This window comes from Apteryx rowi, unplaced genomic scaffold (assembly GCF_003343035.1).
Source record: "Apteryx rowi isolate R43461 unplaced genomic scaffold, aptRow1 scaffold_34, whole genome shotgun sequence".
Classification (NCBI taxonomy): Eukaryota; Metazoa; Chordata; class Aves; order Apterygiformes; family Apterygidae; genus Apteryx; species Apteryx rowi.
In genome coordinates this window covers 4,175,164-4,202,911 of record NW_020449863.1, presented here as the reverse complement: position 1 = coordinate 4,202,911, position 27,748 = coordinate 4,175,164, and the positions used below count along the sequence as shown (strand labels likewise).

General features: G+C 36.2%; 1 long non-coding RNA gene across 2 annotated transcripts in view; it reads right to left on the bottom strand.

Annotated features, from left to right (window-relative positions):
- Nucleotides 1-27,748, bottom strand: part of LOC112969257 — a 44,625-nt gene that overhangs the window by 13,348 nt on the left and 3,529 nt on the right. For both annotated transcript variants that reach the window (XR_003254655.1, XR_003254654.1), the window contains exons 2-4: nt 14,020-14,112; nt 10,807-10,870; nt 10,171-10,266 (exon numbers count right to left, since the gene is read on the bottom strand). This is a non-coding gene — a long non-coding RNA (uncharacterized LOC112969257). The remainder of the gene's footprint in view (nt 1-10,170; nt 10,267-10,806; nt 10,871-14,019; nt 14,113-27,748) is intronic.

Genomic DNA, 27,748 nt, shown 5'->3' with positions numbered 1-27,748 from the left:
TATTTCATTTTTCACTTACCCTACAAATCTGTGGCTGCCTTCATTATTTGTCCCCAGGTCTTTCTGCCAACGCTATATTTTTTCTGTCACTGATAATTCTCACTAAGAGCTCCTAGCTCTGACTCAGTATCATCCTTCATTCTTTTCTAGGTCTACCGTAAATTCTAATAGGAATTAGAATTTAGGTTAGGTTAGGTTAGGTTAGTCTTCCAGTTATCCTAGGAACAACTGACTGCCTTTCAGGACATTGGTATTTCACTATATTTGCTATAGATACTATTATTCCAGCAGCACATTTTGGTTTTCATTTTATGTCATTAACCGATGTTCGGTTACTCTGAACTGCTAAAAGCTTTCTGTTCCATTTCTGAGGTGGCTAGATTTATGTGGCAAATAAAATAATTTCCACAGAAGTAACTGATAAACTAAATTGAGACCTTTCTGAATGGAAGTAAATTACTTCAGTTATTAGTTTAATTGTAGATCTTTTTACCATTGGGAGCTTTTTAATCAAATACATGTTGATTAAACATAGTGCCTTAGGTTAGGGCACCATCCCACAATGAATTATGATCAGTAAATTGTGTCTTTTGTGTCCATTCTGGATATCAAGTTCTAGTCTATTCAAGTTCATTTCCTGATACTGACTATGACCTTTCCACTTCTTCAGCGCTAATGCGTGACTTATTATCATGTAAGAATTTTTTTTTCCAACTGGAAATGTAAGTCAAGTACCTCCTGGCTTTCCTGAGGAAACTTGTGCAACTAAGTGTGTTTCTCTCAATGTAGTGGATAAGTCAGTTGGCCCATTAAATGACTTGTTTAAAAGCTAAAGCCACTGTTGATAATTTGGAACGAATATGCCACCTTTATTCACAAAGGGTAGTACTGTCTTCTACATGGGAGTCATGGGAATATTCAGGAAAACATATTTAACTTAAGTAAAAACAATAGAACCTGTTCTTTTGATACCATGACCTGATCCTAGTTAAACACATTATTCTCAGCTTGTGAGTATTTTCTAAGGATAAATAGCTGCATGAGAACTTTACTTTTATTGCTGAAGTGTTGCTTTCTCTGTGATCATTAGGTGGGAGGCAACATGATCTAGTGGCCAGAACAGGAATTGGAGAATCGGGATGCCTGGGCATTTTTATCTTGATTTTACCACAGCTGTCATTGTTTCTTGGACAATGTGAACCTCCATCTTCCATAGCTGCAACTGCTCACAAGTAGCTAGTCATAGAGCTGTGGAAACAAATGGGCTCATAGGCACATCAGCCTCAGACAACATCCTCATAACACTCCTTTGATTACATTTAGACCATTACAGGAGCAGAAGCTATGGAGTGTAAGCATGACATCATCTGCCCTCAGTTTTTACGTCACTTGGTTTCCCCATCTATAAGATGAGGCTAATTATACCAAACAAATAAACCTTGGAAAATGCTTTGGATACCTTAAATCAATAAATCTGTGTAATGTAGTCTGTAAATACATAATACGTCCCTTGCAGATAGATGAACCATAGCATAAAGTATCATAGTGACACATGTTCTTGTGTTTACTGCTGTGTTACTCTTTGGAAAGCATAGTTGATTAAAAACAGGAGAGTGGGGCTAAATACCTAGTAAAGCACTTTTTAAATACATCTGAATTTGGATCACAGAGGCAGGACATTTCAACAATTTGCCAAAGATTGCAAAGGATCTTTAGAAAAGAAGCAGGACTTCATTAATTGCTTTTAAAGTTATTTTTTTGCTCGATTTAGTTTCTTTCTCTTGAATACATAGTAAAACCATGATATTAAATTGTGACATTAATTTAGAAACTTCTGGAGTCATAAAGAACGAATTGTGACTCCATCACTTCAAAACAAAGGGAAAAAACGGACAAAGAAGTACAGAAAGCTTTGTTTGTAAAATATTTGCATAGACGTTATGCAACATGTATATTAAAGAAGCTACATGTGACATGTTTTCTAAATTCAAGTTTGCTCAATATATAAATCCTGCTAGAGAGCTTATTTACAACAAACTTTTGACCAAATAATGGAATTTACAGAATATCACAAACAGAATTAATACTGAAAGCCATGACAAGAATGCCTCCATTGAGATTTTTTATTTATTCTAAATAGTTATGTATGTCAGATTCGGTCTAAAGTTACCAGTTTTTATCCATTAATAACCACTGACTGTTAAAATATGTCACAGATTCTGATAGCTTCCATATTGCCAACATGCTGCCTTCTTTTGCCAAGAACCACTTTTAGATAAGGGCATGTGGCAGATTACTCTTTCTACTGTTCCTTCCTTGCCATTATGAATCTCAGCATGCAGTCCTCATGCCTTACAGAATTTCACAAGATCCTCTATGTGATGCAAAATTTTCACTTTACATGGACTAAACTACCCCATGACAATCCTCAAGGGACAAACTCTCATCAACTGACAACACTTAAATGTGAGATACGGAATGGAGAAAACTAATACAGCTCCCATCTTATTTTCACAGCTGGACTCTTACGAATTTTTGACCCCAGTGTGTTAGACATTAACAGGACTGATTTTTGATTCAGAGTTTAAGCTTCACTTTGACTTTTTATTCCCACTGCCAGATGATTACTATCTCTGATCACACTATGAAAGTTTACCAGTCACAAATTCCTATAATGTGTAACCTTTACACTACTTTGATTTATGTTAATCTGATCTACCAACAAATGGACTCATCTGTTTCATTCCGACAAAGTTGATTTATGTTGACATGTTGACTCCTGTACTTTCCAATTCTGCATTCCCTTTATTAGGTTTCTAGTTTTGTGTCAGCTAGACATGGCTGCCTTTCCTCCTTTTTTATCCAGCTGGGAGATATTTCAGTGTTTTTAAAAATTAGGATGCTGAACTATTAAATTCAGTAGATTTGCTATTAATGTGGACAGTATAATGAAGTCCCTTTTCATTTCCTTAAAGTTTAGTGGTTTGATTTCCTTCATACCGTAGTTGACATAACTCATTAATAATGCCACTAAAATTATTTAAATTACAGTGGTAGAAAGGCAGAAATTTAGAAAGAATTGGTGCCTAATTATTTTAAAACATATTTAGAGTGAATGTTGGTAGTGAGTGGTACCAGACTGCAAAAAATAGTTCTGCACTCTGCTGAAAACCTGCATTTGCCAAGACAAGGATCCCAGCCGACCACAGCGAGCTGTGCTTTGTGCCTTGAGTTCACTCCCTCAGAAAGAAGAGACAAGGTTCTCACTGGGAAGATCATACTCTGATAATAATCCCAGGTGACTAGAGAAAGTTTATAACAGAACAACGGAGGCCTGTACGCAGATACCATTAATGCAGCATAAATATTGTGTGGCCAGGCCTCCCATGATGAAAATGGACGAAGCACAAATACCACAGAGGTATATGCCCTCCTTGTTTTCACACAAAAGTGAGGTAAAGAACAGCTAAAAATACTTCAGTGAGACAAATACTTCATAAAAGCTTCTATTCTTGGTAGCTAAGTGAAGTGTATTTTTCTAGAGCTGAGTGGTGGAGTGAAGTACAGAGAAACCCAACTATTTGTGCACCATGTGCACAAAAAGTCATTTTCCTTTCTAAGAACTTCTAAGTACTGTACATGGGAAAGGCAGTACATGTTTTTCAGACACGACCAAACCAGACTTTGAACACAGTTTCAATCATTGTAACATAACATCATGGTCTGGAAAGCCTCTCAAGAGATCATCAAGGCCAATGAAACTAAAACAGAAGTTGAGCTCCAAGACCTCACCTAACATGCAAAAGCTGAAGGGCATTCAGGCCACAGGCCCAGCTTAGAGAGAGTCTGCAGTAACCTCCCTGAAACTCATTTTGCATAGACATGGGCTCCTTCACACCATCCATTTTGCTCTTTAAACACAATCCTGTTATGTCACACTCATTCCTAATGTAGACGTAGCCCAAGCGTATCACCGCTTTGCCCTAGGGATGTTCAAATTATGGATTTCTGGTTCAATGATCAAAACAAGAGATTTCTTAAAATAAAGTAAAATCTTGATTTGGATCAAATGAACATGAAGCAATTTAATTTTAGCTTATGTAAGCATTTTTTAATCCCGCAGTATAAAAATAACAGATGATGGGGGTGGAATAGAAAACAGGAGTAAGAAAACCTTATAGAAAATAATGTGGCATTCTCTTTCTCCTTTGTTGATGAATTACTGTTTTCTTTAAAATATTGCTATTTTTAGTACTCTACTATTATAATTTCTACTTCTCCCATCATTTTACTATTTCAGGGCTATTTTCTTTCCACATTGAAGGATTTTGTGAAAATTTTCAAAATTTGTAGAATATAGGCTTTGGGAAGATCACAGAACAGAGGTTTCAAAGCTACTCTATTATGTTGGTTCAACTGTGCTCTGTAACAGTACCTTGCTTTTTTAATATTTTTGAAACTGCTGAAAAGAAAGAACAGATCAAAAACCAAAGGCTTAGGCAACCCAAAGCACACGTATAAATGGCTGTGATCCTGAGGCTAAGTGTGCCATCTAGTGTTGGAAATTGTTTGTCGACGGGGAAGCGTTAATTGTTCTCCACAAAGTTTACAATATTCGTAATACATCCTCCATCACTTACTGGGCAGGCTACTGATAGTACACATACATATTAAATGTATGGCTAAAAAATAAGAATAATTTGTCACATCCACCACGTTAAGCTAGTACACGTGAACAGTTTGTGAATGACTCTACTCACGCTTTGAAAGCTGCTTGTCTAAATCCAGTAACAAGCACTTTCAAAAAATGATGAGTCTTTTTTCAGAAATAGTGAAATGGTATGACATAGACATACCAATCAAGGACACAGAGCTGAAGAACATTACAATACAAGATCCTGAATATACTGTGGACTTTACATTGTTTGCTTATTTTAATAAATTGCTGGAACTGAGAGCCTGACTTGCTGTGCAACAAATTGTGACAACATACTTTTCCTGAAACTCCACTATAGAGAACTATATAACCCGAATACCAGCTTCAGACTGGTACTTCATACTTTAGCTTAGCAAAAAAGCTAATGAAAATTGAAGAGCTGCAGACTGCCATTTTTTATTCTTTTGGTTCCTGACAGCTTCTCTGTATTCTGCAATGAGATATGATCAGCCATAAAAACATTGACAGCCAAATGCACAGCCCCAGGTTCATTCTGGCCATTCCCTTAGTACAAATATTCTATTATCTCTGAAGACCACACACTTCCAATATGTGTTACCACAAAGTTCTTCTACACAATCCCAAGAATCTTTCTTGGCACAGTATGAACAACAAATACAAACAGAGTTTATCATATCAGAAGTTTGGTGCATTCCCTCAAAAATTAAAGAGTAAATTCATTGGGGGTAAGGCCTGTGTCATTGTTTCATTAGTTACTATATGTTGCGCCTAGCACATTTTAGGCCGCTCAAATAAAGATGCCAGAAAATGTTATGGTTGAGCACGGTTGGAGGCAAGGAATTTGTCTGGCAGTCAGAGAGATGTAAAAAAGGCTGTCTGTGAAAATGAAGGGGGAAAATTATTTTAAGCATCTCTTGTTGCCTTGGTGTACTGCTAAAATTAAGACTGACATGAAGCCAAATCCCACATTGGTGGGTAGAGTAAGAGAAGGAGGAGGATAATTAAGAGATATTTAATCACATTCCCTTTTGTTTAGTGGCACTGTCATTAACTATGAAGTGATTTCATGTTATATCCTATCCCAAGTAACTTAGACTGCTGCCAAAAGAAGTCATCCAGATTCCCCTCCCACGGTGGTGTGCTCTCACCACTTTCCTCATGTCAGATCTAGTGATCCTGCAGCATCAGATTGTGTCAGGTCAGTGAGTTGATCCAATGGAAAGCTAACTAAAAAAAGATACAAAACAAAGTTTTCTATCGGATCAGCTGCCAAAAATGGCACCCTGCAGCCCTGCTGTATCACCATATCACATGCTGGGGCAGGAACAGCGGTGGAACACTCAGGGAAGGTGATCATCACTTCAGGCAGCAGCCCATAGTTCAACTGGATTGGGAACAACTGAAACCACACTGCAGAACTAAAGAACAAAGTATTCATGAAAGTATTCACAAATGGGTGTGAAGTGTATCCCTTCAAGAAGCCTAAAATATTTAGGTGGGGGAGTAAAAGTTTATTTTGATATGTCAATATTAAAATTATATTTATTTTTAACACAGAGAAAGTGATATTTTTGGATGTTTAAGCTGCATCCTTTGAAGAAAAAGCATGCTTCTTTACATTAAGATCAAATCAAAAGACAAAAACTTGTGTTTTTTCTTAACAAACACACATTTTTCTCATTTTGTTATGCGATTAAAGATTTCTTTGGCTGTAAAAATGCATAGAATATAGTAAAGAAGGTTAATAAGGAGATTTTTGCAGTGAGGAACATCACCTTTGTTATCTTCAATTCAGTGTTCTTAAGTAATTACTCAAAACAGGGTCTGAAGCTGACAGCAACTGGAAACACTGGGAGGCACTGAATTTGCAGTGATATCCTTTGGAGTTAAAAACAAACAAACAAACAAACAACAAAAAAAACCACCTCTTCACAGCTAGGAGGGCACTCTCACTAATCACAGTACTCAGCCTTAATCTCCTTCAGGAATAGGCAGGGAGCCCAAATCAGTTCCCCAGTGGACTGGAAGTTTTTGTGTATCCATTTCTCAGCAGTGATCCAGTTCTGAGTTAGTACTTTCAATATGTCTGACTGCCAAGATCTAGTAGGTGATCCAGAGCAATTTGCATTGTTCCTCCCAGTAAATATTTTTGAAGCACACTGCAGCAGGACAGCTTTTAGAACAGTGCATCTCCTGGAAGAAGCTGTATTTCAGACTTTGATGTACAGTAGAGACATAGGAGAAATATCATATCCTTTCTCAGTTTCATCACCAATGATCACAGTAGTAATTCAAAGACCCAACTGAGGACTCATTTGCACTGAATATTAATGTAGGTGTAATAGATAAAAATGGCAGGAGTAGTTTTCAGAACAATACATCTGCCAGCAACAATCTTTGAAACAAATCCAAGTCTAACTGAGCAGTTACTTTCCCTTTCTTGAAAAAGTGACTCAATATGATCAGCTACATCTTTTCAAAAGGAGACATTTGGATGCCTTTCTTTTATCAATTTTGATCTAAAGTCACAATGGTAGTGATTTCAGTGGAAGGTAAGCTCTTAAATGAGACTTGGATATTTAATTGTCTTTGAAGATAGGTGTTAGCTTTTGTAAAGGTACTTAATTGACAGTCTGAAGTCTAAAGCCTCTTTTCATGCCAAAAATAGAATGAATGCACCATTTTGGAAAACTGTTCACGCTGCCCTGCCAACTTACCTTAAAATTGTTTTGCAGGAATCACCTCAAGTCTTACAAAGAATTGATCTCCCATGTTATTTGGCTCCTCATGTCTGCTAAAATGACTAGTACAGGTGCTTAAATAACTGCATTTGGTTTTGCTTTAGATCTAACTGTTTGCCGGACAGAAAACAGACCAGTTAATAGCTCACTAAATACCAACAGTCACTATCAACTTATAATCAGATCCTGTAAAGATTAACTCCATTGAAATAAATGGAACTTTGCAAGCAGAACACTTGCCTTACGTACTCATTCATCAATGATTTAAAAGTAGTCTAATATCAGTCCTCTGAGTCATTCAATCTACCTGCAAAATTGCTTTTAACTCAAAGAAACTTATGGGGCTAAATCTGCTCAAAATTTCAATTTTCATTTAAACAAATATGTTCAAAATTTACATATTAAAATGTGCAATTTTGATGGTCAAATACTGAGAATTAAATTGCCATTTTTATGCACGGATCCTTTAAGAAGATCCTGTTAGAAATGCAAGCCACCTTCTGCTGTCAAAATCCTGATGTATCCTTTCTCTCACTTGCTGTACTTTGATGAAAGAATACTTCATGTCCTCTCCATTACTTTCATGCTTAATGGCATTGCAATGAAAGAAATGACACCTTACCGAATTAGGACCCAGCCTAGCATCCCTTGGAGGATGAGTTTCAGATCATTATTTCTGCTGACACCGTGCAGCTGTTCTAGAGTTTTTTTCTAGGAGCAACTTCAAAAATTTTTTTTTCATCTTATTTTTTTTGCCACAGAAGTCTTTAGCGGGAAGAGGAAGGCACGGCTTGTTGGGTCAGTGATGTAATGCCAGCTGACAGGTGGGTTTCAGGGAACTCTCTGGGGCCATGGCCTCTTTAGTGGTTTTACCACTCTAAACTCAATTACAGCAGTTTCACGCTCCACAGCAAACTCCAGTCCTTTTTTGATAAAAACTCTATAAAGTAGATAAGTCATGATGATGATATGGGTCTACCATTTAATATTCATTGAAGTACATATGTTTGAAAATTGGAAGCAGAGTTTAATCCATTTTCATATTTATATCAACATGAAGCTTTAAAAAGGATATCTTTCCTTTTCTCAGAGAATCTTGGCAATTTCTGGTCTGACAAGATAAATAAAGATGTACAAAACTGACTTTGAATATAAGGAGAAGAACCACGGAGATTTGAAATGCAAACCTTAAAGTTTACATCTTGAATCTATTTACTTTCAAGAGGGAACACATTGCTTCTTCCTGTTTGACTTTCAGTTTGATTGAAATGACATAAAATACTTTAAAGGGTCCTTATTCTTCACACTGTGTGTATAATTTGATCACAATCTACTTACATCTTATTACACCATGCACTGATGGTATAAAATAACAGGTTAATATATTTTATGAAGGAACTTTTAAATTTAGGACCAATTTCTGCTCTCATTTAGACACATTAGCTCGAAGTAAAATTCTGTCTTTGATAGATTTAAAATTAAAGTAATGATCAGAACTGGGCTATGTATAGATATGACAGTTAAAACATACAGAATGAGTAGTCTATACCAGAAATAACAATAAAACTGAAAAAATAAACAAAACATCAGTCTCAAGTAATTTTAAAATTTCCGGTTTGGAAAAAACCCACAACCTTATATAGCACTGAGTTTAATCATTATATTATAATATCCTTCAGTTTTTCCTGCCCATTTTATATATTTTCAAGAGAAATTAGAAGGAAGATGTGGAAAAGTTTTCTTTGCCTTACTGTTTCATTTCAGACCGCTGAAAAATAAATGAACCTGGTAAGAAAAGAGTTAACATAATGATGTCGTCTTTTATTTGACTGAATGTTTAAGCATGGTGCTACGGCTGATGGCACCTTGTTTAATAATGCAGTACACAGCTTCCTAAGGGGACAGGGCTTGATTTGAAAACTGAATATGGTGCACTCTAAATTCTCTTCCCTGAGGAAGGCTGACTAACTGATAAGTGCCATGAGCTAGCGCAGGGACTGATTCTTTCAAATCAAGCTCAAATGGAAGGCACAATGTAGAATCTTCTCAAGTCTTAGTGAAGTAATTTGAGTAGACATTTGTGACATTAGACAGTGCATCAACTATGGAATGCTGTAAAAGTTCACTGTCCTACTACAAGGTGGTCTTTAGATGACAGGATAAAGAAATCAGTGCAAATTTGTTAATGTAGCAACTCAGAAAAGCATGCTAAAAATGTCACTCTATTGGGATATGTGATAAAATGTATAGGGAAGTGACTGTCAGTTGGGTTTCCTTGTGAATCCTTTATTAGAACTCATGTAAAAGGCACAGACATAGGAAAATGCAACAAATACAAAATTTGTATTAGTTGCTATCAGCTAAACTTTGTGTTTTTTCTGAGCTAAAAAATTCCACTGGACAGCTGGGACAAGCAAGCAAGACAATCCATTGCTTAGTGGCTTGTTTTTCTCTTTGAGATTATGTAGTCATTCTTTCAGTTAAGTCCATTTGTAATACAACCCAAACTTTCTGTACTAAAGTCCTTGAACATCTTGCCTATACAAGGACTGAAGGATCAAGATATTTATTGAAATGCCAGGAAAATAATCATACAGATTGAGAAAGGGACAGAACCTGTTAATCGGATATTAATAATGTGCAACTTTTAACAAGTCAGGGAGAAAGACTGGGAGTGAATGGAAGTGCTTGACTAAATAAAATGGAAAATGAAAATGAAATAAAACACAAATTTGTCAGTGTTAGCCTAACCTGGTATTTTTCTTCAAGTAAATAATTGATTTCTGGGCATAAGAAACGTGGAGGATCTCTGCTTGGTTTCCAGTGAAAAATTTGAAAATTTGCTACCTGGAAAACATGAAAATCAAATTAGTAATGGAAACCATGGTAGATAAGGAACTGAACAAAGGGAATACAATAGCAAACAACACTGAAAGTAAGCATTTCAAGCTGGAGAGAGGTTACTAGTGGATATCTTCCAGGATAATTTTAAAAACAAGTTGTCAAAAGTTTTCTGACCTTATCAGAGAAGTAAAAGTGTGCTGACTGAACATGCACAGTTAAAAGATACTGCAATATAAAAAGAATCAGGATGTCAGAGAAAGACCTGATGACTGGTATAATAAAATTGTGAGTAAATTATATATCACAAAATGCAAGACTGTGCATTTGGAGAGTAATAACAAGATCCTTGTTGTAAACTGGGAATTCATCAGTTGGGTAAAGACTCATCCCAGTGTAATGACTGATAAGAGGAGAAATAGCAGATGTCAATCTGATGCCAGGGTGGTAAAGGCAAATGATACCAAGCTGGTAACAGATGAGGTTTTTCTGTTAAAGAAAAAGAAACATAAATATCATTGTGCAACACATCTGATGAAACCTCACCTAGAATGTTGTGAAGCTTTCAGGTCACCAGGATCAGGAAAGAAATCTTCAAACTGGAAGAGTCCTGGAAGAAAAGACAATCTTTTGAGATAACACGAGAGGAGAGTGACCTGTGCAGGCTGATGAGAGGTATCATTTGCTTTTAAGAAAGATACTGATTGGGAGAAGAAGAAAAAGAACTTCCATTAAGGACAATGACTGGCAAATGAATGAATGGCTGTAAGCAGGCCATGGGGCTCCTGGAGAAAGCTCTCATGACAGTGAAGTTCTGGAACGCAGCTTCCAGAGCAGTGGAAGCGAAATGGCTAGTCCCCAGTAGGATGAATTTTGACAAATTCAGGAACAGAGTATGACATGGTACGTACAGTAGTGTTGGATTTGATGATCTAGGAGGTTCTTTCAGTCCCATATTCTGAACTCTCCATTTCAGTAGTTTTAGGTATGTTTAATTAAATAACAGTGCTTAATTCCTGTTGTGCAAAGCTACAGACTTCTTGGAGGGAGTTAAGACTGACAGTTTGCATTTGAAGGAGTTCAGACACACTGAAGGACCAGACTTTTATAACACTTTTCCTTGATTTAGACTGATGTCCTGACACTTTCTTCAGTGCTATTTATGTCAGGGCAAATTGAGGTTGCTTCAGAAATGGAAATACTATCAATGAGCTTTATTTTAGCTCTCCCATAAAGCAATATTTTAGGAAGTAATAAAATGCATATGCTTATATTCATTTCTTTCCTTTTTCTGCTTATACTGTCCTCGTCTGTATGGAGCTATTTATCACCATATTTATGAGTGGTGTGCTCAAAGGTACAATTAGGCCAGCATCTAAGAAGTGTCCTCAGTCCTAAAGTAATGGTACTATACAAGAAAATACATTAATGATCTTGTATTAACGTACTATGGGGAGAATTTTCAAATGTATTCAGCATCTGTAGAACTGTACTCCCACTGATATTAATGGTATCACATAAAAAATTCTAAAGAGAGTTCCTCAGCCTTCTTATGCTGTAGAGACAGTAAAGATGCAAGCATCCTTCCATTGCAGGGGACACAGATTTTGTAACAAACTCATATTCAAGTTTTAATTCTTGGAATTCTACATCTGTGTTGTACGAAAATGTCTGCTTTGACTCTGGTGACTCTGACCACTATTTATCTAGGGAAAAGTCAGGAGTTCATACAATCTTTTATGGACAAGGCTGATCTGTAATAAAGTCTAGCCCTTCCCTTAAATGTACCCATTATCTTGATGCAGCACCATGTGTGTACAATACTGAGAGGTGGGGAAACAGGGTGAGGRATGGATGATCAGCTAATTGAGTCTAATCATAAAAGATCTAACTTGAAGCACCTACAGTACTGATGCTCATAAATGGCAAACTGGAATGCAATAGTTTAATTAATATAGATAGGGTGACTCTCATGAGATAGGGAAATTTTATTAAAATATGGATTATATTGCAGAACAGTTATTACTATGTAGTTCAAAAATTAATGGAATATATATATATTCATTCCACTAATTTTAATTCGTCAAAATAGTTCAGCTGCCAAAACACTTTCAAGATTTCCATAAATTCACCATATACTGTGATCAGATTATTTTACTTTTAGAAAAGTTCCAGTTAAAAACACATTAATCATCCCAGCCATATCGAAACAGGCAAAGTTCAAGAAATCTTATGAATAATTAGCTTGGCTAATCTTTTGAAGAAAATTACCCTACGGAAACCTTAAACCATTATTTTCAAAATAAGTACATTATATTAAAATTGAGTGAGTTTTCATTGCTGTGAAAGCTTTCCCACCACAGAGCCATAAGGGAAAAATATTGAAATCCAATAGCTTGTAAAAAAAATAAATCTTCTATCAAGCTATCCTGGGAACACCTGAAAAACAATTTGATTAAGTAATCTTACTATTATTCTGCTGCCCCGCTTTTACTTTAATGCTTTCATTTTATTACACCATGAACCTGATGGAATTGAGTCCTGCTCAACCAGAAGGAGGACGCTGAGAAATGGCTTACCTGGGAAGTTAAGGGAAAAAAAACATGAGAGGTTTTCTAGCTAAGTACGAAAGATGAGAAAATTGCAGTGCTCTCCAATCAGAGCAATAATAAGGGGGAAAGAAGACATTCTGATTTTTCAGGAACTCATATGGTCTCTCTCAGGCAAAATGAATCAGCTTTTATTCTGTATCTTGAGTTTCTGGAGTAAGAGCAAGAGCATTTCAATGATTCAGTGATTCAGGGGTAACATCTGTCTTGCAGGCCCCTATGGGCATTGGCAGTATGGTCTCCATTTGAAAAGTATCTAGCCCCAGAATAAAATACTTCTCAAAGGCCTGATATTTAACTTAGTAAGATTTCCTATCCCTGAAATGCTGACGGACCAACTAATTACATTGCCATTGAGCTATTTTTAAGTTTACTGATAGACACAAGATTCAAAATAAATCAGAATTGTTTGTAAACAGACCGCTGTTTTCTGTTTTCTTTAACTCAATTACTTCATTAATTTCCTTCATTCATTCCTTGAGATACAGCATATCAGTGCTAATGCTCCAACTCAAAGGCAAATGTTCAGTTTGAGGTAGAGCATTTTGACTTACATTTGTAGCAAGGTGCTCTAAAGCACTGCAAAATGAACTGTAAGTTATCCTGTTACCCAATGGTAGGACTACCAAGATAATTACATTTGGAAGTACCAACATGGCAAATGATATTGACTAGTGTCCCATTTTCAAATTTTATATGTTCTCATTTTACTGTCAATTAATTTACCTAACGTATTTAGAAATAAATTATTAAATAGCTGAAATAAGGAGCACATTATAAATCATGAAACAATACTGATAACTAGGCTATATGATAAGTATGCAATGTACAATAATGCTGTAGTTGTAAAGAACAATTTCTCATATGTTTGAAGTAATTTCTGAATAACATATACATGAAAATTTCCTTCCCTGTTATGCTGCAGAGCGGGGAGTCCCATGGAGTACAGACAGATTTCTAAACTTGCAAGTCTATAAACACTAAGCGATGGTATATACAATAAGCTTGATTAAGTTTTCCTCAATAAGGACATAAGACAGTCTACCTTTTACTACTGAGGTGTAAATTTTACACTGATATGTAACTGTGCTCCAGATATCACTAAGGGCCGCCCTTGGTCCCAACCTATTTTAATTTCCATTCTTAATACCTTCAATAGCTCATTGAAGATCTTCTGGTAAAAGAATTGCAGCAGCTTTGTAGCACTGTCAATAAACTCCATCAAGACTTTCTTCCAAGGAGGCTGAAACAGAAGCCAACAAAATTAAGGCAGCTAACATAACCAAGTTATAAATCTACAGGCCCCCTTTGAAGTCAGTGGAACTTCACATGGTTGTAGAGATCCATCAACTTAGATTAGCTTTCACATATCCATGGAGCACAGTTTAGATCTAACTTTGGATGTATCTACGGGGTACAGTTCTAATAGTCTCTGCTGTGTGTTTCTTTTCTTTTCTGAGAAATACTTATTTTTCATCCAGACTATAAAATGTTTTAACGTTACATGCAGGGTCAGTTCTTTACCTTTTTATTTACTAATTCAAACTTTTCATCTTGCACTAGCAAAACTGAACATCTACAGTGACAGGGAGAACTTTTCTATAGCTTTCTGTTTGCAACATTGTGCTGGAAGTATAAGGATATTGACATTTTAAAATATTTCTCTGTATATTTAGGATAACAGAAGGGATTTTTTAAATGCATATATGGAAAATTTGTGATAGATTCAACACTAAATCATTCTTATATTTCAGAAGGTCCTCTAAAAGTTATGTCCGCATATAACTGTATGTAATTACATATGATAAGGGTCGTAATATTTAATACAGCACATTATGCAAGAGGTCTGATGCTGTTCACAGCAGCCCTTTTCAGAGGATCTGAAGTGATTTTCTTTGAAAACCTGAACATTCTCTCAGACTACTGAACTATAGTGAGTATCACTCATCTTACAAGCAAGAACAGAAGGCAGACATGACAACAGCCTCATAGTAACTTTTTTGTTACACTTTCACCAATGAGTTTGATAATGTAGTGGAGCTGGACACTGAAAGAAAATGGAAGCATCCCAAAATAATGCTAATAGCTACTCTTGAAGCATTTTGCTTGAATACCTCTATGCCTTAGACTTCCTATTTTTAAAAATGTTGATAATATTCATTCACATCAGCAGGGTGTTGTAAGGCTAAATTTATTATTGTTTGTAAAATGCTTTTAGAGCATCCAACTGAAAGAATGATAGATATGCAAAATAGAACCTCTTGCAGCTATTATTCCCAGACAATTTCTGTTCAATTTATATAAAAAGGAATACCGATTTTTCTCAGACAATTATTCTCAAACAATTTCTGTTGAATTTATATAAAATGGAACACTGATTCTTTTTAACAATACAAAGAAAACTGCTTTGTCCATTAATCATTAAAATAGTATGATGCCTTCCGATTTTTTTTGCAAATAATAATAAATTAAATGGAGAACACATCAGATACACTCAGCCTCTCTTAAGATGTACATGCACTGGATATCTTCATCATATTGACATCTGCTACATGAACACAGGCCCACAGTCATCATTGCTTCTTCCTGTCAGTAAAATATGTATAAAGCTTTCAAAGTGTGTGCTTGCTTTTAATGTGCAACTTTCAGCAAAGGGGAAATGCACAGAACAAGACACCACCYGCTAGTTTTTAACTTCTGGTACTTGTCTGAATCCTGTTGAACTCACACATTGGAAGGAGCATTTTAACACAGTCTTAAGAGCATGAGGAGACCTTCACTTGCTAATTCCAGTCATGTTCAAATGAAATAAAAGGAGGCAAGGTGTGCTCTGGTTAAATATATGAGACTGGAAGTCAAAACAACTCTGTGCTTAGCTCTCCATTCACTCACTTTGCAACTTTAAGTTTAGTCATGGAACTCTGAATTTTCATTCTAATGACAGAATAGCATTTACTGCTGCAGTTCCCATAACACGGCCTGACCTCTTGCTCCAATACAAAGAAAGCATCAATCCCTTTCTTCAGATCTTGTCATTTAGGGTACTGTGAATTAGTTAACATCTGAGTTATGCTTTTTATCACTTGTACTGTTCATCCTTATCACTCCCAGATTTCTCCGGGCTCAGCTGTTCCCTGAGTCTGGTTCCCCCTTTGACACATTTCCTAGCTCAGTTCAGCCACGCTCGCGAGTCATGCTCCAAACTTCCCAGCTCTCCTGCACCTTCCTTCGTCAGGTGACTGGCCTACTTATACTGGCCAACCACTCTTAATTTGGGAATGGCAGCTGTTTTCTCCAAATAGTTGATGATATCCAACCCTTTGTGCTGATGCAGCAGTTTAACCCTCAAGAAGAACATGGATTTCTACCTACAGCCAATCATACTTTCTTGGCACAAGTCTGAGCCACCTCACATCTGCATTTAACAAACAGCCAGTGAACAAAGGGCCTCCACGTATTTCTTGGGTCAGGGCTTCTCAGTACTACTATAACATAAATGAACCATAGGAAGTTGCCAGAATGATGGCATGCACTCCAAATGTTACGAATAAAAGACAGGAATCCAAACAAAAATGAACGTACTCAAAAAGGATATTAGGACCTGTGACATTTCCAAGAAATCTGAGTTTAGAAACATCTGAATAGCCTACATTTATCCATTAATGCAATAATTAATATAAAAAGCCCATGAGTCAACAGAATAGTTTTTTTTTACTGAAATACTATAATCACACCACCTGCAGGTTCAGTAATGTTAATAAAACTTCAGATAGCAAAAGATTCTGTGACAGCTCATACCATAGCTCAAAAATACCTAAAGATCTGGATCAGATCTGATCAAACCACAACCCTTCTGGAACTCTTTGTACACATTTGAGCAAGAGATTCAGCTCTATAAAGTAGCAAATCAACTGGGCAGTAGTAATTATAACATGATCCAGGGTTATCTATTCTGTTCAACCTCTTATACTAAGCCGTAACCAGGGTAAGTATCTGTATGGCTGTGGGTACATGGGCATGTCCATGTGAACACACGTGCAGATTACTCTTTCCTCTCTCTTCTGAAAGACCAGTTTCTGAAAGGCACCACTCAAACAAAAGAGACCAGACTTTCTGCAAAGAATCCACAGGATAAACACACAAGACAGCTGGAAAGAGGGAGGGAAAGAAAGAGTGCTAGGGCTAAAAACAATTTGTTGAGCTAGAGGGTTTCTACTAATAATGGTTGTATCATAAGGGTATCGCATCTCCAACAGCCCTGTGATTTTAAAAAAAGCATCTAGCTAATGAGTGAGTCCAAAATCAAACACTTGTATATACACACTGTGCATATATCTGTGCCACTGACAAACCCCGCACCAAGCACATTGTATACCAGCTCCTTACTGAAGAGTAGAGAGGGAAGACCACTAGGGACAAGCACCACCAGAGGGACCAGATTTCTTACTGTTCATCACTCCTCTTGGAACTTCTTCTCAAGTCCTCACGTATCCTTAGTGGGATAGGCAGTGACGGCTGTGAAACATAGTGAGCTAACCACAACATACTATTTAGTTTTCCTTAAGACGAAACAAAGTGCCTAGAAATAGCAACACTTGCCAAAATATTTATGATTTTAGCTTTGCTTGGTTGCCCTAACATTCATACCTCTTTTTCTTCCTCTGTTCTACCCTCCAATTAGATTACATTTCTTTCGGTTGTGGGAACTAGGATTATGACTGAGCTGGGAACTGGGGGAAATACAGTAAAGTACTCTAAAAGGGAAGGGGGAATATTTATGACATTCCTGCCAGTTACAGCAAGCAGCAATTGACCAAACATGCTGTACATCTACACTCCGTTGTTACGCGTTGGGTGAAAGGGCTGGCCCTTGATCTCTCTCCGTTGCCTTCTTGCATTTCCCACAAGGCATTACCTTTGCGGACAGATTCTATCCTTCTCATCAATTATGACTGTCATCTGGTCCCTCAGGCTACTCTCTGGACCATATTGTCTGTACTTCAATTGATCCATTATTTTGCTTTTATTTCTGGCTGCCACGTTATYACTGTTGCCAAGATTTTGTATGTGCAATCATATGTTTTTATAAGCCTAAACCATAGCTCCTCGGTTTTAGAAAATAAATACAAACAATTAGACAGTGTAAACAGAATAAGATTGTCCCAAATTTTCTAGCTTTATTTTTGACTATATTTAATATTTCTAAAGACGACACCCTTCATTCTCTTAATTTTTTTCCTCCCCCAGTAGCTTTGAATGACTTTCAACCTTACTGCCAACTGCTGCAAAAAGAATAAATCAGGTAGCAACTGGTTTCGGCTGAAGTCTACAGTGATTCTTACAGGCATTGCAAAGCTTACTTTAATTCACATGGGGCTTAAAAAGCACTGACATGGCAGAGATTGTTGTGGCAGAAGCAACTGGAAAATGTCCTGAGATTGAAACACAGACATATTAACATCACCCTTGCAGACGCTAATGACTTGCACTTTAAAATGCCAGAGGCTCATACTGCCAGCTAAAACAAAGAAAAAACACATTTTTAGTCTCCAAAGACTTTAGATCTTTCCAAACTCTGAGGGCACATTCAGCCATAATGTATTTTTGCAGTAGAGCAGGGCAGCTCATGCATGCCACGGGGGGAATCGTTGCCTGAAGTTGCTGTAGGCAGTGTGGTCGGTATAGCTAAATAAAACAGCAGCTGAAAACCTTTGAGAGGTTAAACTAGTAATGAAGCATTCTATAACGCAATGCAATCAAACCTAAACAGTTTGAAGGCATATCTTACTGACACTCACCAACCCTCGTCTTACTCACTGGAATGTATTTAAGGAAATAAGCACCAAACAAAAGGATTTCTATGTGAACTTTACAATTTAAATTGACACATGATTAGAAAAATATTTAATCTTTTGATGAAGTAGCAATGTTGCCTATAGACCTTTCTAGATGAGGAATTCTTTTAAGAGATTAGTAGTAATGGCAGATTGGAGACTTTCTATAACTAAATGTTTAAAGAGCTCTACCCAAAGAAGAAAGAGAAAAGATAACAAGAAAGGAGGAAAAAAGAAGCAGAGAATAACGAGAAAGCTAGGAAAAGACTTCGAAGCAAATACTTGGAATAAAAGGGGAAAAAAGATTTGTTTGAGGGGGAAAAGAAAAGCAGGATAAGAAAAATACAGAGGCCAAACTCATCCTCTTTGTAAATCTAATGACAAACCAAGATGAAGCAACTTTAAGTAAACTGTGCAAAAGCAGGTTTCTTTCTTTTTTGCTTCTTTTTAATATGCAAAAGAAAGTCCCTAGAAGGTTTTAAAAATAAAATTCAAAGTTAAAAATAAAATCCAAATTTCTTAAGAACAAAAATACCTACTAATGTTTTAGAGTTTTCTTAGGGATCTACTCCTACCTCCAAAAATAAAACAAAACTTCCCTAAACCTTCTATAACTTTTATAATAAAACAAAAAAACTAAAATGAAAGGGCTTTCTTTTATTTCCAAATTAAAGTAATAGCAATTCTCATAATAAAATGCATCTGAAAAACGAATGCACTGTCAACATCAAGTGAGGAAGAATTATAAAAGAGGCATAAAAGCAAAAAGATCTAGAAGAAAAACATCGTATGGTCTTCCCTGTATCAAATATTCATAATGGCATTCAGTGTTGGTAAGGGAAAAATGTCAATGGACATCTGGGTCTGTGTCCCACAAATGTTTAAGCATGTCTCTATCTTCACATACATCTTAGCAAAGATAAGCCTTAGGTACTGGTAAAGCAGTGGCTAGTGTTGTCAAGAGTGGGCAAAAAGGGGGAAGCAAAATGTGAAATTGTAAAATTTTTAGGCAGAAGCAAAACTCAGACAAAAACAACTCTTCCCCAAATGAGCAGCTAAAGTGTATTTAAAGGATAAGAATAGTAACACATACACAAGACTGAAAACAGAAGGAAACAATACAATTCTGAGAGATAATGCTGGGAGGAGGGTGGAGGGGGGAAGCAATAGAGATGCATTTATCAAGATCCTCAAAATAACAGACTAGCAAATTCTTCTATTGACCTATCTTGCCAATAAGCATAAAAATCTTCCCACTGAAATCCTGATGTATTCCACCTAATTTGCTGTGCATCTTCTAAATTCAAATCTAGACTTAAGAGTTGAAAGTGGTCTTCTAGGTAAAAAGCTGAAATTCCATCTGTCTTGTAAAAATCTTTTCTAGATGCTTGAGCTTGAAATTTGTCATGTACAGATACCTTTGCTAAAAACTCAGGGAAGATGGAGAGTCTTGATCAAATAATGAAAGTTAACTGTAAATGGATAAGCAGCCACTCTTAATATGGCAATAATTGTAATTCATCTTAAACAAGGAATGAACACATTATCCCAGACTGGAATATAAGCTGCCTGGAAAAATTTACGGTAGTACTGAATTGGAGTTTGTGCAGTAATTTAAACAAATATAAATGGTATGGAGCTGATCCTTAAGTCCTTGCACACCCTAAAATCCTGTTGGTGAAGTCTTTATATGAAGTAGTTCTGCAAGAACCAGGAATACAACTTTGGTCTACGATTGTACAGATTTCTCTGTATGTATAACTTTTTCAGAGCAGAGAATATAAATTTAAAGCACCATAGCTATCACAGAATAAATCTTTGAAAAGTCCCCCTTCTTCTCTAAAAAGTGTGTTTCTACTCTCAGTTTAAGCTTCAAGGAATTCTTATTCCAAAATAAAATTTTACAGATGTTGATAAATCATACTAAGATGATCTCCAGAATAGCATTCCATGCTGAAACAGAGCAAGAACTATTAATAAAGATCATACTGTGTAGCTGTGGAATAACTCCACATTTCTGGGGATGGTCCCTTTCCAGGAAAGCGACCTCTTGTCCAGAGATTACTTCCTTTTTCCAACTTATCTGAATTTACATATGCTGAAATAACATGCATACTGTTCATCTGTACCAGGTGACAATGTGATCCAAATCATTTGCATACATGACCCATTTCCATCACTTAGGGCTCCATGATTTTTCTCACTTTCTAATTTTAGACAGTGACTTTTCCTTTAGGTCTTAAGTAAAATACTAAACCAAGAATGATCCCCATAGGACCTCACTAGATTAGCACTTATTTTACTAGCTATTCCTAGCAAATACATTTTGAGTATTGCCAGTTAACCCATTCTGAATTTACTGGTATTGAATAGTAGTCATTTCGGTGTCACTAAGTCAAACACCTTACAAAGGGTGCCAACACCTGCCATCTTCATGAACCAGACTTGCAATCCTGTCGGAACAATATAAAATTCATTTGATGAGACCTAATTTCTGTGAAATCCTGCTGGTTAACACTAATTGCATTTTCAGCATTAATCCTTTATTGATGAAGTCCACCATCAGTTGACCTGTTACTTTGTTGATGCTCCATGCCTAAATAGCTGTCTCATACTTCCAGAGTCACCCATCTTACCATTTACAACAGTAGCAGATCGTTCTCCTGATTCTCTGGAACTTCTCAGATTTTCATTTAAAATCAAAATCATTAGTACAGACAGGCTCTTTAAGACCCTCTTGGATGACTTATTTCAACCTTATATAAAAAAGTTTAATGCAAAAAGTAGTCTTTAATATACTCTTCATCATGGGAAAAGGTTTTATCATTCATAAATACGGATGCAGCAAGCTTTGTTGTAAATTGCAACCATGAAATTATTAAGCACCTCCACCTTTTCTATATTGTAGAAAAAAATGCAGAGGAAGTGATCTTTTACTATCAAAATTCCTCTTGTTTTCATGTTATCATGAAAAAAAAACCCTTTCCCCTACTTCTGTGCTTAATGACAACAGTTGCTGGGATGAAAGTTTTATTATAATCTGTATTTAAACCCGTTAATCACCTTCCTAATATCAGATAGTAGCAAACATTTTTCTTTGCTTTTTGTCCTTTTCCACCTTAAACACCAGGTACTGGGCCACTGAGTGGTTTTGCATACCTGAAGATTATACAGTGCCTAAACTTCAAACAGGATTCTAGGCAACATAGCATGACTACACTTTTGCAAAGCTGCAAACCTAGTACACTGGGTTTTGGAGAGACATACGATTTCTCGAGTGSAAGAGAAATTTCCAGGGATTAGATATAGCCAGAATCTCCTTTGCATAAAGCAGAAGGGTGGGAAGAATCCTTCACTCTCAGTTTGTCCTGCGAGTTTATAAAACTAGTCACAGCATTTAAAAACTGCTTATTTTGTTTTTTTTCTTGCTAACATTTATTCAGCTCAAATGTTACAAACATGTGGGAAGAAATCCTCACTGTTGAAGACTGCAATAACAGCAACAATGAATGAACAAAACAGACCAGGACAATGGCCAGTATTTAACCATTATATTCAGTGTACAAATCAGATTTAGTGCTGCATGAAACTCCTGTCTGAGTCACTGATTTAGTAAAATAATCAGTGTTTCATGTTTTCATCAGAACATATATTTGTCAAACTTTAACAATAATAGGCAAAGGATTTTGCAGAGTGAAACCATGTTTGTAACATTCCTTTCTGCACTGCTAAAAATACCATCTCTTTTGTGCATTTTTGATGAATGTCTTAAAATCTGTAACGTGAATCAACAGAAATACTTTAAATACACAAATATTTTTATGCTAGAAAAAGTCATGTGTTTAAGGTAGTTTATTTGGCAAGTCAAGAAAAAGTAAAAGGGAATTTTTCTTAGAAGATAATTTTAAATTGTTAATCCTTTTTTTCCTGCTTTGCAGGGATCGCTTGTGCTGCACATGGGATATCCTATTATATCTGACTGCTATTTTATCGTGATTTATCCAGACACTATCTGCCCTGTGGGAAATACTTAAACTTTCCAGCCGTCACACATTGAAGCAATGGGAAAATACCAGCAACACTACCCATGTTGCTGAAGGAGGTTAGTCTCTACAGTTAAATGATACCACCCCAGTTATTCTAATTGAAGTTTATAAAAATATATATTCAATATTAAAGATTCTACAATATTTCATGATAAACATTTATTTTGAGTAACACAAAAGTTAAGTAGTTAGGAAAACAGAAAGAGAATTCAAGCTGTTTGTTAAGCAAATTTGGAATTCAACATTTTGATTAGACTTTCATTAAGTTAAAATTTCATTTAAGTTAAGCTGAACGCTTTGTCCCCAAATCACTGTGTATACAGGTCTATGTAGGAAGATGTTTTACATTACATGCACACTTGTTGAGAAGAAACAGATTTTTTTCATGACACACTAAAAATGTATGCAAAACCCACGCAAGGAGCTAGAGCAACATGGAAAAGGCCATCACTGACCTACTTAGGGTAAATATATCTATCTGTTTTTCAGACAACAATTAAAATCAGGGTAACAATTCAAACTTCCCCCTAACTACATCTATCAAAAATCATCCTCCTTTAAGAGAATGTCTCTAAAGTTATCCAATTTCTAGAAATATTCCACATGGCTAAGTGACACTTGAGTTATAAATTTTGCCTTGTAACACAATCAGTACTTGTAAAAAATAGTAAAACATAATTGTTTCTGCCCTGCCTTCACAGTTGGAAACTTTTACCCCTCAGTTAGAGCACAGCCATATCAACATTTGATTTGGCATCTGACTTAACCAGTGGGGCAGAAATGTCCAGCAGGGATGATAGAAAAATTAGCAAGAGAAGGAAAATCTCTCAAAGCAGATCAGCTGCCAAAAGAAATAAAAACTTTTTCTATCAGTGGCTGATCTGCTATAAGAGGTTTTTGCTCCCTGCCCTTCCAAATGCTTGTTTTTACCTCTCCTGATATTTTTGTCTTCTCAGTCAAATGGGTTTGTGGCCTCACTAACTGGGGGAAGAGAAACAAACAGAAAGATGTGAGCTCTTCACACAATAAAAGTTAATTTGTTTATTGTTCATAAAGTAACAATCCAGTTATCATTTTAGATACCTAAACCATATATGAATGACCTGAATGAAACTAAATTAAGTGTTGTTTTGACAAATGATCTGTACAAGTTTATAGCAGTGTGCAGCATCTGTCCCTGACGTATCCCAGTGAGGTATATATGTATGAAGTATACACATATTGTATACTTACACTAAGAGATTTAATGTTTGTGTATTAGGTTTTGCAGATTCTAAGCAGCTCCTTACTTCTAATCATCTTTAGATTAACCCTTCTAAATCACATGTGACTGCAGAATAGCCCAATTCCTAAAAAAAAGTCAATAAGCATTACGATAAGTTGGAACATCTGTAAGGAAACCTCAAATACTTTGAACCAAAGCAGAAGCCTAGACGTCAGACACTCTCTGGATTTGTCTTGTATCCAGACTTCAAAAATTTTTCACTGTTCCGAACAAGAGGCTATTTGGCAGAAAGGATCAGCCACCATGCCAACTGATATAAAAACAAATTTATGCATAAGAATTACTATCTGAAGCAAACCCTCTAAGTTTATGAATCAGGTTTTATTATAAATTCACATTCCAGCTACAATCTACTTTATTTCTGAATCTGAAACTTTCCATTCTTGTTTCCAATGAAAAGTTGAAGCATGCATCAAAACCTGAAGACAATTTATTACTTATTGGAGCTATAGGCAGCTGAAATACAATTTTACCATTCCCAAAACCAGTCTTACTACCTTCTCCCCTCCAATACTCAAAATAGCCGAACTCTCAGATGTAATATTCTCTACAGTACAGCATGCCACAATTAAACTTGTAAAACAAAGACAATGATAAAAGAAACACATATGATGTACTTGCATCTATATGCACATTTTCTAATACAAAATTATTTAATTCCTATTTTATCCTTAATGAAATACAACAGATTAAAGAGACCGAAGGACTACTAATCACTTACAGATTTATAACTGTTTTGCAGTTTTCAGTAACTGTACAATATGCAAATCCCTCAGCTATGATTCACTACAGATCTAAGAAAATACCCTCTTACAAAAGCAGCTACCTCAACTTCTCATTTTATGCAGCTTATAGAAAAATTTCAGATGTGACCCAGTTATGTCACAACCATCTTCAAATTGCAATTCTCTGAAAAGTAACTATATTAAAAAAAAAAAAAAGCACCTTCTTAGTCATCAAATCTACTCCCCATAGATAGCCAGGATAAGATTTGCTGACTTGGTTACAAAAATAGACTTTACTACTTATTAAAATTTCTACTAACACTGCAAAACTAACATACTTGAGGAGAACAGGGAGGGAAGAGGGAGCTGAATTCTTTTGCACCTTCAATGGAATTACTTTACAGTGCAGTACAGCTCTAAAAGTCCTGAGGACATCATTTAAGACTTTGGGAGTGATCAAGTAAAAGCAAAGGCATACTTTTGCCTGCAGAAATATTTTAACAGATACATAGGGTAAGGAATGAATTTAGCTTCTTTGTTAGTGATAAAGTCAATCTGGCCATTGGCAATGAACTGTTTTTATGTGAAGAACAAGCATGCTTTATATGGAAATCAACAGGACTCTCAAGCAGCAATTTTCCATTCAAAACTGGGCATTATCCATCTTTCTCCAGTTCCTGGGCTTGTCTTCTCGTTTGCCATTTCAACAAAAAACTTAGATATTAGCCTACACTTTTCTCCTAAGACTTGGCTCTTTGATTTTTATCTTGCTGCTGCTAGCTCCCTTTCCAGTACCTCAGTTTGATTTTATCACTCTGCCAAACCCAGAACAAAGCAAAACAACACACCATATCGCCAAAGCTATGACTCTGAGGTCAGGCTTCCATAAATCCCGAAACTGGCTTAAACTTAAGGAAAACTTACAGCATGGAAGTGGAAGCTTTTTTTGGTGTATGTTGGGAGGAAAGGACAAACAACTGACACTTGGGAAACAAACGGCCCCCAAAGGTATCATAGCATCTTAAATGTCCATGAAAAAACATGGACCTTAAGTAGTGTCTTCTTGAAAGGGGGCTGTACTTACATTCATCTTGTTTCTGAGAGGCAAAACAGCAATCCCTTTCCAGCCACACTTAGCAGCCTTACTAGTTACTCCTGTCTTACATATTTTTCCTTCCCTTCTGTTTCTTCCTTATACCTTAAGCTATCCTGTTGTCATCCTTCTCCAGTTTCCCTCTGAACGACTTATTCACTTATACCTTCTTCCATCTCGCTTCTATAGCTCTTGAACTTTTAACTTCATTTTTATCCCCTCAAAATAAACCCTGACTAGTTCAGTAATCTTGTTGACTTCAATCTCATTTACAATGAGAGATTTTTCTTGAAGCATCCACTTTTCTATATGTTAGGCAACACTGGCCAAATTAGAAGATTTGAAAGACACTGCAGTAATAAAAGCTGGAGGCTATCTGGGATACTGGAAAATATACCAAAGAAGGAAATGATATTATTGCTAGCATTAAGCAACTCAAGCCCTAAAAATCATAAATTTGTTTTACAAAACATTATTTTAAAATATTTTCTCTCTGAATTCATCAGCTATGTTCCAGTTATGTTTTAAATTTTTTTGAAAATGAGTCTGATACTTGCATTTTCATAAGATTTCTAGATCTGAGAAATATTACAGATTAAAAGGCTTAACAGAAAACTGAGGTTTTGCAGTAGCATTCTTATGAGTACTAAGTTGATTCCATTTTCTCCTCTCAGAACAAAATGGAAATAAGATGTTAAAAGTGCATAAAAACCTCACCAATTGTGAATTTAGAGTTAGATTCTCTTCCCTGTGACAGAAGGAGTATCTGTATATAGATACAGACATATATACTGAGAACCACAGARAACTATATTCATTGTTATCCTTCTGTCTTTTACAGTCTTGGGACTCGTCTTTTTCAGAGACCCTATCGCTTCAGCCTGGATTGCATGACTGAGATGAGGCAAGAGACCAAAGCCAACACTTTCAGTCAGGCTTGGAGAACAAGCCACAGGGAGTGGTCACCTTCTGGTTTCCTTGTCATGTCCACTCAAGAATGCATATTCTTCATACCAGAATCCCAAAGCACTGCATTGCCTGAAATCTAAGGTTATCCTTACTCAAATGTCAGAAATAAAACCAATATTAATATTAGCAATACAAATATACACCTACCTCACCATCTTCTCAATTCCATGGCTTACCATCCCCCAAAGTCTCAGATAAACCCCCCAAATTACTCTCTCCATGGCAAATCTTCCTTGTAGTCCATTTCCCAAGATGAATGTAGGCATTAAATGAATGCAGAAATTCTAGAAACATCTTTCCAGATAGATTTGACTGCTTCACCAGGCAGCTCAAACAGGTGGAGGGCACTCCTGAGACCCTTGAGGTAACCATGGAATAATTTAGCCCTATTGCACAGCCTTCAAGCAAAGGTCATGTTAGATTTTTTCAAGGGTTAACATCTCATAAACAAACCTCTTATACATGGTAAAGACCATGATTCTTGTTACTCTCTTACTCTCTGCAAAATCCAAACCACCTAAAGGCAACATTTCCAGGCCAACTTTAATTCTCTTCACCTATATTAGTTACACAAATAACACAGTAGAGCTGCTGCAGGTCCATTTACACTTCCTCCATTGTTTTGAAGGGATTTTGACACACCTTGAGTCATTAACTCCAAAAGTTTCAGACCCTCATATTCAGAGGATGCATTTATAGTGGAATTGTAACTTTGGATTTTCAGATTTTGTGAATTTTTTTTTTTTTAGCTGTTTTGCACATTTGAGAGTTTATTTGTTCTGGGTTTTGTTTTGGGAATAATGGGGAGTAAGGAAAAAGAGCTCTGAATTGGTGCATTTATTGTAACTCCTGCTTTGGAAATTTCCATGTCACATTTTAATTAAGGTTTAAAATCATTAAGAGTTGTTTATTATAAAGTCTCTATGA